This window comes from Hemitrygon akajei, chromosome 15 (assembly GCF_048418815.1).
Source record: "Hemitrygon akajei chromosome 15, sHemAka1.3, whole genome shotgun sequence".
Taxonomy (NCBI): domain Eukaryota; kingdom Metazoa; phylum Chordata; class Chondrichthyes; order Myliobatiformes; family Dasyatidae; genus Hemitrygon; species Hemitrygon akajei.
In genome coordinates, this window is record NC_133138.1 from 75,220,709 (window position 1) to 75,234,656 (window position 13,948).

Genomic DNA, 13,948 nt, shown 5'->3' on the forward strand with positions numbered 1-13,948 from the left:
ATTATCACTCTGTTGTTCAATGCTGCACATCCATTTCATTTACTTTCTCAACAAGAAGTGCAACAACGTGAGCATCATTGAAAGATCTGGAATAAACCACCTATCACGTTGAATCATCTCTAGGAGCCCCTTCTGCTCGGTTGTGGGTTCTGGCACATCAGTGATGGCCTCTGCTTTTCCCTTCAGATGTTATTGGGATCAGCCTTAAAACAAGGTAGATTAATTCACAATGCCAAGATTCACATCTACTTCACCTCAACCGTGTGTTCGTGTTGAACAGCGGCCAGCCGGAGAAGACGTGTCACACACGGGTCAGCAAGTGTGCATTAAGAAGTAGTGTTCACAAGAGTTTTGGTGTTTAAACAGCAGCCAATCTGAGATCTGGATTCATTAACGAGCACAAATAGAAATAAAGCAAGGGCAAGCAAAGCGGAATTTGTTGGAGCGGCCATTGTTGGAGTGAACGGTGTTAGAGTGGGGATTTCAGGCTTTAGCTCTTCGAGGCTTCAGCAAAGATAACCCTGAGTGAGAGAAGGCAAAAAGCCCTAGGTAGATTTTTTCCCCAGTTTATTTATTGTTTCTTTCTTTATATTTCCTCAGTTAGAACAGCAGGGCTGCCAGGCAGGATAGTGGAACGCTCCTCTTGCAGGACGTGGGAAGGCAGGAAGACCTCCGGTGTTCTTGACAACCTCACCTGCGAGAAATGCATCTAGCTGCAGCTTTTAACGCTTTGCATTAAGGAGTTGAAGCTGGAACTGGATGAACACCAGATCATTAGGGAGGCTGAGGGAATGATAGGACATATAGAGAGGTGGGACCCAAAGTGCAGGACGCAGGAACTGGGTGACTGTCAGGAAGGGGGAAAAGGGTTAAAAAGCTAGTGTAGAGTACCCCTGTGACCAACCGTCTCAGTAGGTATACCACTTTGGATATTATTTGTGGGGGTGGGGTGGTGCTGACGTAGCGGAGGAAAGTTACAATGGCAGGTCTCTGGTACTGACTTTGGCACTGTGGCTCAGAAGGGAAGGGAGGAGAGGAGGTGAGTTGTGGTGATAGGGGATTTGTTAGTTAGGGGAACAAAAAGGAGGTTCTGAGGACAAGAATGAGATTCTCAGATGCCTGGGTCCGGGACATCTCAGATCAAGTCCTCAGTATTCTTAAGTGAGAGGGGTAACAGCCAGAGGTCGTTGTCCATATAGGTACCAATGACACAGGTAGGAAGAGGGGCGAGGTTCTGCATTGGGAGTTCAGGGAGCTAGGTGCTAAGTTAAAGGACAGGACCGCCATCCAGTATTGTGATTTCAGGTTTGCTACCCATGTCACATGCTAATGAGGTTAGAAACAGGAAGATTATACAGTCTAACATATAGCTAAGGAGTTGGTGCAGGAGGGAGGGCTTCAGATTGTTGAATCATCAGGCTCTCTTCCAGGGAAGCTGGCACCTGTACAGAAGGGATGGCTTGCAACTGAACTGAAGGGGAATAATATCCTAAAGGGAAGATTCACTAGTACTGCGTGGTGAGGTGGGGGGGGGGGGGTGGCAGAGGGGTTCAAGCTAGAGTTGTATGGGGATGGGAACCAGAGCCAGAATAGATGTTGGAGAGGTTGTGGGGACAGATGCTGTTAAGAGCTCGGACAAAGTCAAGAATCAAAAGGTTGAGCATGCTGGGACTAATGTTCTGAGTTGCATATAAGGCACAAAGTATTGTAGGAAAGGCATATGAGCTCAGGGCATGGATCAGCACTCAGAAGCCACTAATTGTAGCCAAGACTTGATTGCAGGAGGGGATGGACTGGTAGCTCAATATTCCGGTGTTCCATTGCTTTAGGTGAGATAGAGCAGGAGAGATTAATGGGGGAGGAGTGGTTCTATAGTCAGGGAAAATGTTATGGCAGTGCTCAGTCAGGACTTGTCCAGTAAGGCTTTATGGGTGGAACAGAGGAATGCAAAAGGTATGACCACGTTAAAGGGGCTACATTATAGACCACCCAACAGTCCATGGGATTTAGACAAACAAATTTGTAGAGAGATCACAGACTGTTTCAAGAAACATAAGGTTTTGATAGTAGGTGATTTTAACTTTAAACATATTGACTGGGACTGTAAAAGGACTAGATGGGATAGCAAGAGAGTGTGAAATACTTGATCTGCTATTAGGGAATGAGACAGGGCAGGTGACAGGTTTATGTACGGCAACACTTTACACCTTGTGGTCATAATGCCATTAATTTCAAGGTGTTTATGGAAAAGGATAGGTCTGGTCCTTGGGTTGAGATTCTAAATTGAAGGAAGGCCAGTTTTGATGGTATCAGAAATGAACTGACTAGCATGGATCAGGACAGGCTGCTTCCAGCAAGTTTCCACTTAGCAAGTGGGATGCCTTCGAAAGTGAAATTTGAGAGTACAAAGCTTGTATGCGCCTCTCAGAATTAAAGGCAAGGATAATAACTCTTGACTTGAGGAGTAAAAGAAATGCAAGAGAACACTTAAGAAAGATGTCAGGAGGGCTAAAAGAAGACATGAGGTTGCTCTAGCAGACAAGGTGAAGGAGAATCCTAAGGGTCTCTACAGATATGTTCAGAGCAAAAGAGCTGCAAGAGACAAAATTAGTCCTCTGGAAGATCAGAACGATGATCTATGTGTGGAGCCAAAAGAGAAGAGGAAGATCTAAAATGGATGTTTTGCATCTGTATTTACTCAGGTTATTGGACATAGAGTCAAAATCAGAATCAGGTTTGATATCATTGGTGTATGTTGTTAAATTTGTTGATATGGGACATGTTTGATTCAGTAACTCCTTATACAAGTTTTGTGAAGAAGGTAATCCATATTGTTCATGCCCAGAAGTCTAGATTTAGTGAATTTCATCATCTCCACACAACTGTCCAGCATCCTGATGTGCACACAACCAAAAATGGTGTGGCCCACCTACTCTGGTTGGTTTTTCCCAAACCAACCATTTCACTGTAGCCACCTGGTTCCTTCTAGACTTGTGTCTTTAGAACCGATGGGACTACTGGGGCTTTAATAAGCAACATGCACAAAATGCTGGTGAAACTCAGCAGGCCAGGCAGCATCCATAGGGAGTACAGTCGACATTTCAGGTGTTGCTTGAATTTCCAGCATCTGCAGATTTCCTCGTGTTTGGGCTTTAATAAACTATGTTTATTCTGTTCGACAGTGGTGTACATATTGTACAGTATATAGCAGCGGAGATGTCCTCAATACCTTTGTGTCAAGATACAACATTGAAGATTCACGTCTGAAAACATGCCTCTGTCTAACCTGAGCTTACCCAGCTAGTCCTTCCCCGTTCAAATTGATCTATTTTTGCTTCAATAATAAGTCGCTAGTCACTGTCATTGATGTTGCAATATGCACTCAATTTCCCAAGTGTCTGTGAAACTTCACCAGGAAAACTTTTCAGTTCACTAGTACTTGGCTGAACTTGCTTGCGTAGATGTCTTGACTTGTTATCAAGTAGTCTCTGGCAATATCAGTCTGTGTCAATATTAATCAAAGCCTTTCCCTGAAAGTCTGTCAGCTGCTTTTAATGTACAAACCTAATTCCCATTGCCTGAATGTATTTGCCAACCCTGAAGTCATCCTTTCTGTTGTATTTCGAAATTGCCTCTGAAGCTACTTTCATTGTTTGACTCAAGCTTGGATCTGTGCTCTGTTGAAATCTGACCTTTCTCTTGGCAACTGACACTCTTGGGTTTTCGAAACCAACAGAGATATGCCTGTGCTGTCTTTTACTACAGCAACCAAATGTGATACAGAGCACTGGACTCTGCTATGGATCTGTGAGTCGCGAGGGCAATGATAGAGTCACTGGTGGTAGACGACATGGGAGTGATGATTTTACACGTATAGTATGCTTGACTGTTAAGTTTTACATGTTGTATATCTTTAAATGAAATTGTTCCTCTTGTGATTCAAGCACAATCTAAATCAGCATCAAAATTGTAATCTTAGGATAAGTTATTATTCAAACTAATGTGCTTATTAATTGTATCAGTTTCTTGTTACCTGTCCCAGGCCTATAGCTTTCACCTAATTCTAATGTTGTTGGATTAAAGTGATCTTACAGTTTCTGCACAAGAACTTCGATCGAGATATCTTCCACCATAAATCTCTTATGGAGCAATCTCCCCAGAAATAGTGCTTTCTCTCTCTCTTGCTACCAGTTTTGTCCCTCACACTATCCACTCCTCCTTCAACCTCCACAACAATAGACAATAGACAATAGACTGTAGGTGCAGGAGTTGGCCATTCGGCCCTTTTGGCTAGCACCGCCATTTACTGTGATCATGGCTGATCATACACAATCAGTACCCAGTTCCTGCCCTCTTCCCATATCCCTTGACCCCACTATCTATAAGAGCTCTATTTAACTCTCTCTTGAATGCATCCAGAGACTTGGCCTCCACTGCCTTTTGGGGCAGAGCATTCCATACATCCACCACTCTCTGGGTGAAAAAGTTTCTCCGCATCTCTGTTCTAAATGGCTTACCCCTTATTCTTAAACTGTGCCCTCTAGTTCTGGACTCACCCATCAGCGGGAACATGCTTCCAGCCTCCAGTGTGTCCAATCCCTTAATAATCTTATATGTTTCAATCAGATCCCCTCTCATCCTTCTAAATTCCAGTGTACACAAGCTCAGTCGCTCCAACAACACCATTCACCTGCTCAATATTTGAACTGAATGATTTTCCTGGTATCGTCAATCAGGTCATTTAGCCCTCCTCTTGTTCAACAGTGGTGAGGTGAAGATGAACGTGTGAGACCTCAACACCACTGCCTCTTGGCACTGAGGCTTATTACACCATGAGTTCTGTCAGTATATAGAACACAGAACAGTACAGGGACAGGCTCTTTGACCAAAATGTTGTGCCAAACCAATAAGCAGTCAAATGGTGAACTAAACTGATCTCTTCTGCCTACACAATGTCCATATCCTTCCATTTCCCTCACATTCATGTGCCTATCTAAACTTCTCTTAAACAGCACAAACTGTGAAGAGCAACTGTTGACCCATGGCCTCCCGAACTTTAGCCCAGCATGTCCTCCTGAATTCTGATCTGAGGTGGCCTCGACACGGCTTCCAGCCCGTCCTGTAAAGAGCGACCGCTGACCCAACACGTCCCCCCGAACTCCCGACCTCCAGCCCGTCCTGTGAAGAGCGACCGCTGACCCAACACGTCCTCCCGGCCTCCAGCCCGTCCTGTGAAGAGCGACCGCTGACCCAACACGTCCTCCCAAACTCCAGCCCGTCCGGTGAAGAGCGACCGCTGACCCAACACATCCTCCCGGCCTCCAGCCCATCCGGTGAAGAGCGACCGCTGACCCAACACGTCCTCCCGAACTCCCGGCCTCCAGCCCGTCCTGTGAAGAGCGACCGCTGACCCAACACGTCCTCCCGAACTCCAGCCTGTCCGGTGAAGAGCGACCGCTGACCCAACACATCCTCCCGGCCTCCAGCCCGTCTGGTGAAGAGCGACCGCTGACCCAACACGTCCTCCCGGCCTCCAGCCCGTCCTGTGAAGAGCGACCACTGACCCAACACGTCCTCCCGGCCTCCAGCCCATCCTGTGAAGAGCGACCGCTGACCCAACACGTCCTCCCGGTCTCCAGCCCGTCCTGTGAAGAGTGACCGCTGACCCAACACGTCCTCCCGAACTCCCGGCCTCCAGCTCGTCCTGTGAAGAGCGACCACTGACCCAACACGTCCTCCCGGCCTCCCGGCCTCCAGCCCGTCCTGTGAAGAGCGACCGCTGACCCAACACGTCCTCCCGGCCTCCCGGCCTCCAGCCCGTCCTGTGAAGAGCGACCGCTGACCCAACACGTCCTCCCGGCCTCCAGCCCGTCCTGTGAAGAACGACCACTGACCCAACACGTCCTCCCGAACTCACGGACTCCAGCCCGTCCTGTGAAGAGCGACCGCTGACCCAACACGTCCTCCCGGCCTCCAGCCCGTCCTGTGAAGAGCGACCACTGACCCAACACGTCCTCCCGAACTCCCGGCCTCCAGCCCGTCCTGTGAAGAGCGACCGCTGACCCAACACGTCCTCCCGGCCTCCAGCCCGTCCTGTGAAGAGCGACCACTGACCCAACACGTCCTCCCGAACTCCCGGCCTCCAGCCCGTCCGGTGAAGAGCGACCGCTGACCCAACACGTCCTCCCGGCCTCCAGCCCGTCCGGTGAAGAGCGACTGCTGACCCAACACGTCCTCCCGGCCTCCCGGCCTCCAGCCCGTCCTGTGAAGAGCGACCGCTGACCCAACACGTCCTCCCGGCCTCCAGCCCGTCCTGTGAAGAGCGACCGCTGACCCAACACGTCCTCCCGGCCTCCAGCCCGTCCGGTGAAGAGTAACCGCTGACCCAACACGTCCTCCCGAACTCCCGGCCTCCAGCCCGTCCTGTGAAGAGCGACCGCTGACCCAACACGTCCTCCCGAACTCCAGCCCGTCCGGTGAAGAGCGACCGCTGACCCAACACGTCCTCCCGGCCTCCCGGCCTCCAGCCCGTCCTGTGAAGAGCGACCGCTGACCCAACACGTCCTCCCGAACTCCCGGCCTCCAGCCCGTCCTGTGAAGAGCAACCGCTGACCCAACACGTCCTCCCGGCCTCCAGCCCGTCCTGTGAAGAGCGACCGCTGACCCAACACGTCCTCCCGGCCTCCAGCCCGTCCTGAAAATAGCGACCGCTGACCCAACACGTCCTCCCGACCTCCAGCCCGTCCGGTGAAGAGCGACCGCTGACCCAACACGTCCTCCCGGCCTCCAGCCCGTCCGGTGAAGAGCGACCGCTGACCCAACACGTCCTCCCGGCCTCCAGCCCATCCTGTGAAGAGCGACCGCTGACCCAACACGTCCTCCCGGCCTCCAGCCCGTCCTGTGAAGAGCGACCGCTGACCCAACACATCCTCCCAGCCTCCAGCCCATCCGGTGAAGAGCGACCGCTGACCCAACACGTCCTCCCGGCCTCCAGCCCGTCCTGTGAAGAGCGACCGCTGACCCAACACGTCCTCCCGAACTCCCGGCCTCCAGCCCGTCCTGTGAAGAGCAACCGCTGACCCAACACGTCCTCCCGGCCTCCAGCCCGTCCTGTGAAGAGCGACCGCTGACCCAACACGTCCTCCCGGCCTCCAGCCCGTCCTGAAAATAGCGACCGCTGACCCAACACGTCCTCCCGAACTCCCGGCCTCCAGCCCGTCCTGTGAAGAGCGACCGCTGACCCAACACGTCCTCCCGGCCTCCAGCCCGTCCTGTGAAGAGCGACCACTGACCCAACACGTCCTCCCGAACTCCCGGCCTCCAGCCCGTCCGGTGAAGAGCGACCGCTGACCCAACACGTCCTCCCGGCCTCCAGCCCGTCCGGTGAAGAGCGACTGCTGACCCAACACGTCCTCCCGGCCTCCCGGCCTCCAGCCCGTCCTGTGAAGAGCGACCGCTGACCCAACACGTCCTCCCGGCCTCCAGCCCGTCCTGTGAAGAGCGACCGCTGACCCAACACGTCCTCCCGGCCTCCAGCCCGTCCGGTGAAGAGTAACCGCTGACCCAACACGTCCTCCCGAACTCCCGGCCTCCAGCCCGTCCTGTGAAGAGCGACCGCTGACCCAACACGTCCTCCCGAACTCCAGCCCGTCCGGTGAAGAGCGACCGCTGACCCAACACGTCCTCCCGAACTCCAGCCTGTCCGGTGAAGAGCGACCGCTGACCCAACACGTCCTCCCGAACTCCCGGCCTCCAGCCCGTCCTGTGAAGAGCAACCGCTGACCCAACACGTCCTCCCGGCCTCCAGCCCGTCCTGTGAAGAGCGACCGCTGACCCAACACGTCCTCCCGGCCTCCAGCCCGTCCTGAAAATAGCGACCGCTGACCCAACACGTCCTCCCGACCTCCAGCCCGTCCGGTGAAGAGCGACCGCTGACCCAACACGTCCTCCCGGCCTCCAGCCCGTCCGGTGAAGAGCGACCGCTGACCCAACACGTCCTCCCGGCCTCCAGCCCATCCTGTGAAGAGCGACCGCTGACCCAACACGTCCTCCCGGCCTCCAGCCCGTCCTGTGAAGAGCGACCGCTGACCCAACACATCCTCCCAGCCTCCAGCCCATCCGGTGAAGAGCGACCGCTGACCCAACACGTCCTCCCGGCCTCCAGCCCGTCCTGTGAAGAGCGACCGCTGACCCAACACGTCCTCCCGAACTCCCGGCCTCCAGCCCGTCCTGTGAAGAGCAACCGCTGACCCAACACGTCCTCCCGGCCTCCAGCCCGTCCTGTGAAGAGCGACCGCTGACCCAACACGTCCTCCCGGCCTCCAGCCCGTCCTGAAAATAGCGACCGCTGACCCAACACGTCCTCCCGACCTCCAGCCCGTCCGGTGAAGAGCGACCGCTGACCCAACACGTCCTCCCGGCCTCCAGCCCGTCCGGTGAAGAGCGACCGCTGACCCAACACGTCCTCCCGGCCTCCAGCCCATCCTGTGAAGAGCGACCGCTGACCCAACACGTCCTCCCGGCCTCCAGCCCGTCCTGTGAAGAGCGACCGCTGACCCAACACGTCCTCCCGGCCTCCAGCCCGTCCGGTGAAGAGCGACCGCTGACCCAACACGTCCTCCCGGCCTCCAGCCCGTCCTGTGAAGAGTGACCGCTGACCCAACACGTCCTCCCGAACACCCGGCCTCCAGCCCGTCCTGTGAAGAGCGACTGCTGACCCGACCTCCTCAGCATTCGCCTCAACGTTTCAGCCTTCTTTGACGTTTCAATCAACAAGAGATTGGGTCAATCGTGGCCCCATGTCCCGTCTCTGCTCTCCTGCTTGTGACAACTCGTGCATGCAGTCCTCTCCTGGGAACAGCAGAGCACTAGATCACTTGATTGAACTCCAAACTGCAAGTCACTGTCTCCAACTGTTTCCAAAACACAACTAAGATAAAAAGAATAAGTAAAAGGAAAAGAAAAGTGAAATAATCGACTATCTGGAAGATGTCACCCAAGGAATTGATGTTCACTGGCACAGTATTGATCGAAGGCCATTGGGAAAAGATATCGTCTGTCTATGCCTCTCGTAATCTTATAGACTTCTATCAGATCTCTGCTCAGCCTTTGTTGCTTCAGAGAAAACAACCTCTCATTATAACACATGCCATCTCAACCAGGCAACATCTTGGTAAACATCTTCTGTACCCTTTCCAAAGCCTCAACGTCCTTCTTATAATGGGGCAACAAGAACTGTACTCCAAATTCAACCTAAGTAGAGTTTTATAAAGGTGCAACATAACTTTCTGACTTTTGAACTCAATGCCTTGACTAATAAAGGCAAGCAGAATCAGAATCAGAATCAGAATCAGAATCAGAATCAGGTTTATTATCACCGGCATGTGACGTGAAATTTGTTAACTTAGCAGCAGCAGTTCAATGCAACACATAATCTAGCAGAGAACAAAATAATAAGTAAAATAATAATAATGATAAATAAACAAGTAACATAAACAACATATATTGAATAGATTTTAAAAAGTACAAAAACAGAAATACTGTATATTAAAAAAGTGAGGCAGTGTCCAATCATTCACTGTCCATTTAGGAATCAGATGGCAGAGGGGAAGAAGCTGTTCCTGAATCACTGAGTGTGTGCCTTCAGGCTTCTGTACCTCCTACCTGATGGTAACAGTGAGAAAAGGGCATGCCCTGGGTGCTGGAGGTCCTTAATAATGGACTCTGCCTTTCTGAGACACCGCTCCCTAAAGATGTTCTGGGTACTTTGTAGGCTGTACCCAATTGGAGCTGACTAGATTTACAACCTTCTGCAGCTTCTTTCGGTCCTGTGAAGTAGCCCCCCTCACCCCATACCAGACAGTGATACAGCCTGTCAGAATGCTCTCCATGGTACAACTATAAAGGCTTTTGAGTGTATTTGTTGACATACCAAATCTCTTCAAGCTCCTAATAAAGTATAGCCACTATCTTGCCTTCTTTATAACTACATTGATATGTTGGGACCAGGTTAGATCCTCAGAGATCTTGACACCTAAGAACTTGAAGCTGCTCACTCTCTCCACTTCTGATCCCTCTAAGAGGATTGATATGTGTTCCTTCATCTTAGCCTTCCTGAAGTCCACAATCAGCTCTTTCGTCTTACTGACGTTGAGTGCCAGGTTGCTGCTGCAGCACCACTCCACCATTTGGCATATCTCACTCCTGTACGGTCTCTCGTCACCACCTGAGATTCTACCAACAATGGTTGTATCATCAGCAAATTTATAGATGGTATTTGAGCTATGCCTAGCCACACAGTCATGGGTGCATAGAGAGTAGAGCAGTGGGCTAAGCACACACCCCTGAGGTGCGCCAGTGTTGATCGTCAGCAAGGAGGATATGTAATCACCAATCCACACAGATTGTGGTCTTCCAGTTAGGAAGTCGAGGATCCAATTGCAGAGGGAGGTACAGAGGCCCGGGTTCTGTAACTTCTCAATCAGGATTGTGGGAATGCTGGTGTTAAATGCTGAGCTATAGTCAATGAACAGCATCCTGAAGTAGGTGTTGGTGTTGTCCAGGTGGTCTAAAGCCGTGTGAAGAGCCATTGAGATTGCGTCTGCCACTGACCTATTGTGGCGATAGGCAAGTTACAATGGTTCCAGGTCCTTGCTGATGCAGGAGTTCAGTCTAGTCATGACCAACTTCTCAAAGCATTTCATCACTGTCGATGTGAGTGCTACTGGGCGACAGTCACTAAGGCAGCTCACATTATTCTTCTTAGCCACTGGTATAATTGTTGCCTTTTTGAAGCAAGTGGGAACTTCTGCCCATAGCATTGAGAGGTGGAAAATGTCCTTGAATACTCCTGGTAGTTGTTTGGCACAGGTTTTCAGAGCTTTACCAGGTACTCCATCGGGACCTTCTGCCTTCTTAACCGCCTATCAACCTGCGTATCCACTTTCAGGGAGCTATGAACTTGGATCCCAGGATCCCTCTGCTCATCACGCAGGCCTTTGGCCAATGAGTGGTCATGTGAGTGGTCACAGGAAAACACCACAGAAAATCAGTATTGTTAATACAAACTCACTTAAAACACGTAGAGCAAGAATTGTTCACTTCCAACTGTCCTGAAGAGAAACCAACTGTATTCTAAGAATCAGTTTCTAATGCCTTCACAAACAAAATAAGGCAGAGTGAACATACATTAAAAGAGGTAATGGTTTATTTGCAATACCAAACATTTAACCTGTAAGTGTTTTGAGTCTTCAAGTTCCTGCTACATCCTTTTGATCCAGTCCGTGTTGTTACAAAGCAGGCATAACACTTGACTCTCCTGTCCAATAGGATTACAATATGTCCGTAAACAAAGATGCACAGAAAAGAGTGCAGTTCCTCCTGCGATGCTGCAGAGTTCTGTTCCTGTGAACTGTTCGTATCCCAGTCTGCACGTTGGAAATGTGGCTGTGAACCGAGTTCTTACACAGCTGAAGATGCCTGCAGCCCTGCAGCAGCCCACGAATATGTCCCACCAGTCTCCCAGCTGCTGGTTTATATACACGAGCTATATGTAAGTCAGGTGTTTGTAAACTAGGGAGGGGCTGCATGTCCACACACTATAGGAGATAGTATTCCGGAATGGAAGATGGAAGTGGAAATTTCTGAAATAACCTCCATGGATGTAACTGATGGAGAACTGAAATCAGAGTAAAACTTATTACGGAGGCATCTCCAGCAGTGGACTATGAGGAAGTCTGTAGTTCCATTTTAAAGCTTATTTGAACTGAATTGAACTGACCTTATTTCTTACATCCTTCACATACATGAGGAGTAAAAATCTTTACGTTACATCTCCGGATAAATGTGCAAGGTGCAATCATAGTAATTTTTAATAATTTATAATAATTAGAACAGTCAATGTAACATAGAAATACATCAAATCAGCTTGAGTTAATCAGTCTGATGGCCTGGTGGAAGAAGCTGTCCCAGAGCCTGGTGATCCTGGTTTTTACGCTGTGGTGCTGTTTCCCGGATGGTAGCAGCTGGAGTAGATTGTGGTTGGGGTGACCTGGGTCCCCAATGATCCTACACACCTTTTTACACACCTGTCTTTGTAAATGTCCTGAACCATGGGAAGTTCACAACTACAGATGCGCTGGGCTGTCCACACCACTCTCTGCAGAGTCCTGCAATTAAGGGAGGTACAGTTCCCATACCAGGCAGTGATGCAGCCAGTCAGGATGCTCTCAATTGTGCCCCTGTAGAAAGTTCTTAGGGTTTGGGGGCCCATGCCAAACTTCCTCAAACATCTGAGGTGAAAGAGGCACTGTTGTGCCTTTTACACCACACAGTTGGTGTGTACAGTCCACGTGAGGTCCTCGATGATGTGTTAACTACCTACCACATGCTTTAAGTACTTTATGTGTGTAACAGAGTATAAGCCATTGTGTGAATAGATCAGAAATGAATTTTAATCTGCCTCAAACCATTTGGTCTAAAGCAATAAAGGAAATACTTAAGATTTTTTTTCAACTTCTCTGAAAGCCAGCAATTGATTTATAGTGTTCAGGGTCTCATGTGAAGCTGGGTGAGCCTCCACTGTCCTGTTCAATCAGCCATGGTAATGTATGGGTCCACAATCTCCAGCAACTCAGCCAAGACTGAAGTTTCTCACCCTATATCTACACATTGACATTCTCCAACAGATGTTAACATAGGGAAGTTGTTACACGCCACAGCACAACTGAGTAACCCAGCAGATTCCAAGACTGAATTAAAATGAGTTAAAAAGTTCAGATTACAATCGGTTAGTCGTTACATCTGGTAATATGTGCACCCACAGGGATAGCTGGGAAGCACGGGAGTTCAACTGAAGAGGGACAGCAACGGGAGTCAACCATTTCATTGGCTTCCCCACTCATGCTGGGGAATATCCACTGGACAAACAACAGCCACAATACAGACCGATGTCACAGAGAGTATTTCTCTGCACAGCCGAAATTAGAAATTTAATTATGTAAAGAGGTATTTGTAGTATCAAAATATATATCTTTTGTGTAGTGTATTTAATATTTCAGTGATAAAATATTGTTTGATTAAGCAGTCTTTGTTTACATAATTCACTGTGGTTGTCTGTTACGAGTACATGAATGGCATACACAAAATTCTGGAGGATCTCAGCAGACCATGGTCCCTACATTAAGGCTCCACTCAGGTTGGAGGAATAACACCTTATATTCCATCTGGGTAGCCTCCAACGTGATGACATGAACATGGATTTCTCAAACCCCGGTAAGAAGGGGAACTTCTTCACTCAGATGGTGACGAGAGTGTGGAGCGACTTGCCAGAGGAAGTGGCGGACGTTGGTTCAATTTCAACATTTAAAAGAAATGGATGTGAGGGGCCCAGGTGTGGGCTGATGAAACAAGGTAGAATAATGTCAGCACAGACTAGATGGGCCAAAGGGACTGTTTGTGTTGTAGTGCTATATTTAACCGGGGTTGGGTGGAGATTCAGTTAAACAAGATATAAAATGCAGGTTATGCAAGTGTTTGCATTGTAAAACAAAACGCTGATGCAGGTGTAGGAGACATTAGGATGATTAATAGTCTGGCCAAGTGAGAGGGTTTACAATGTACCAGAACACAAGAGGAATGGGCTGAGGGGAGGAATAGCAATGGTGACAGCTTTGATAGTGTGATTAAAACTGGGAGTGTGCAAGCTGGAGAGTGCAGAGATCCTCAAGGGTTTCAGGGCAGGAAAAATATTTACATACATACAAAGCCTTAATTGCATTCTCCAGGCTCCACTGAGTTTCTGACTCTGAGTTTCAGAGGTGCAAGGGCAGGTTTGTGATTTAAAGCTAAGGCATTAAATTGTTTCAAATGCACAGCCCATCAGTTAGTGACAACTTTACTGATGATCTAGTTTACCTGCCATTTACCACACATACTCTGATCCACTCCA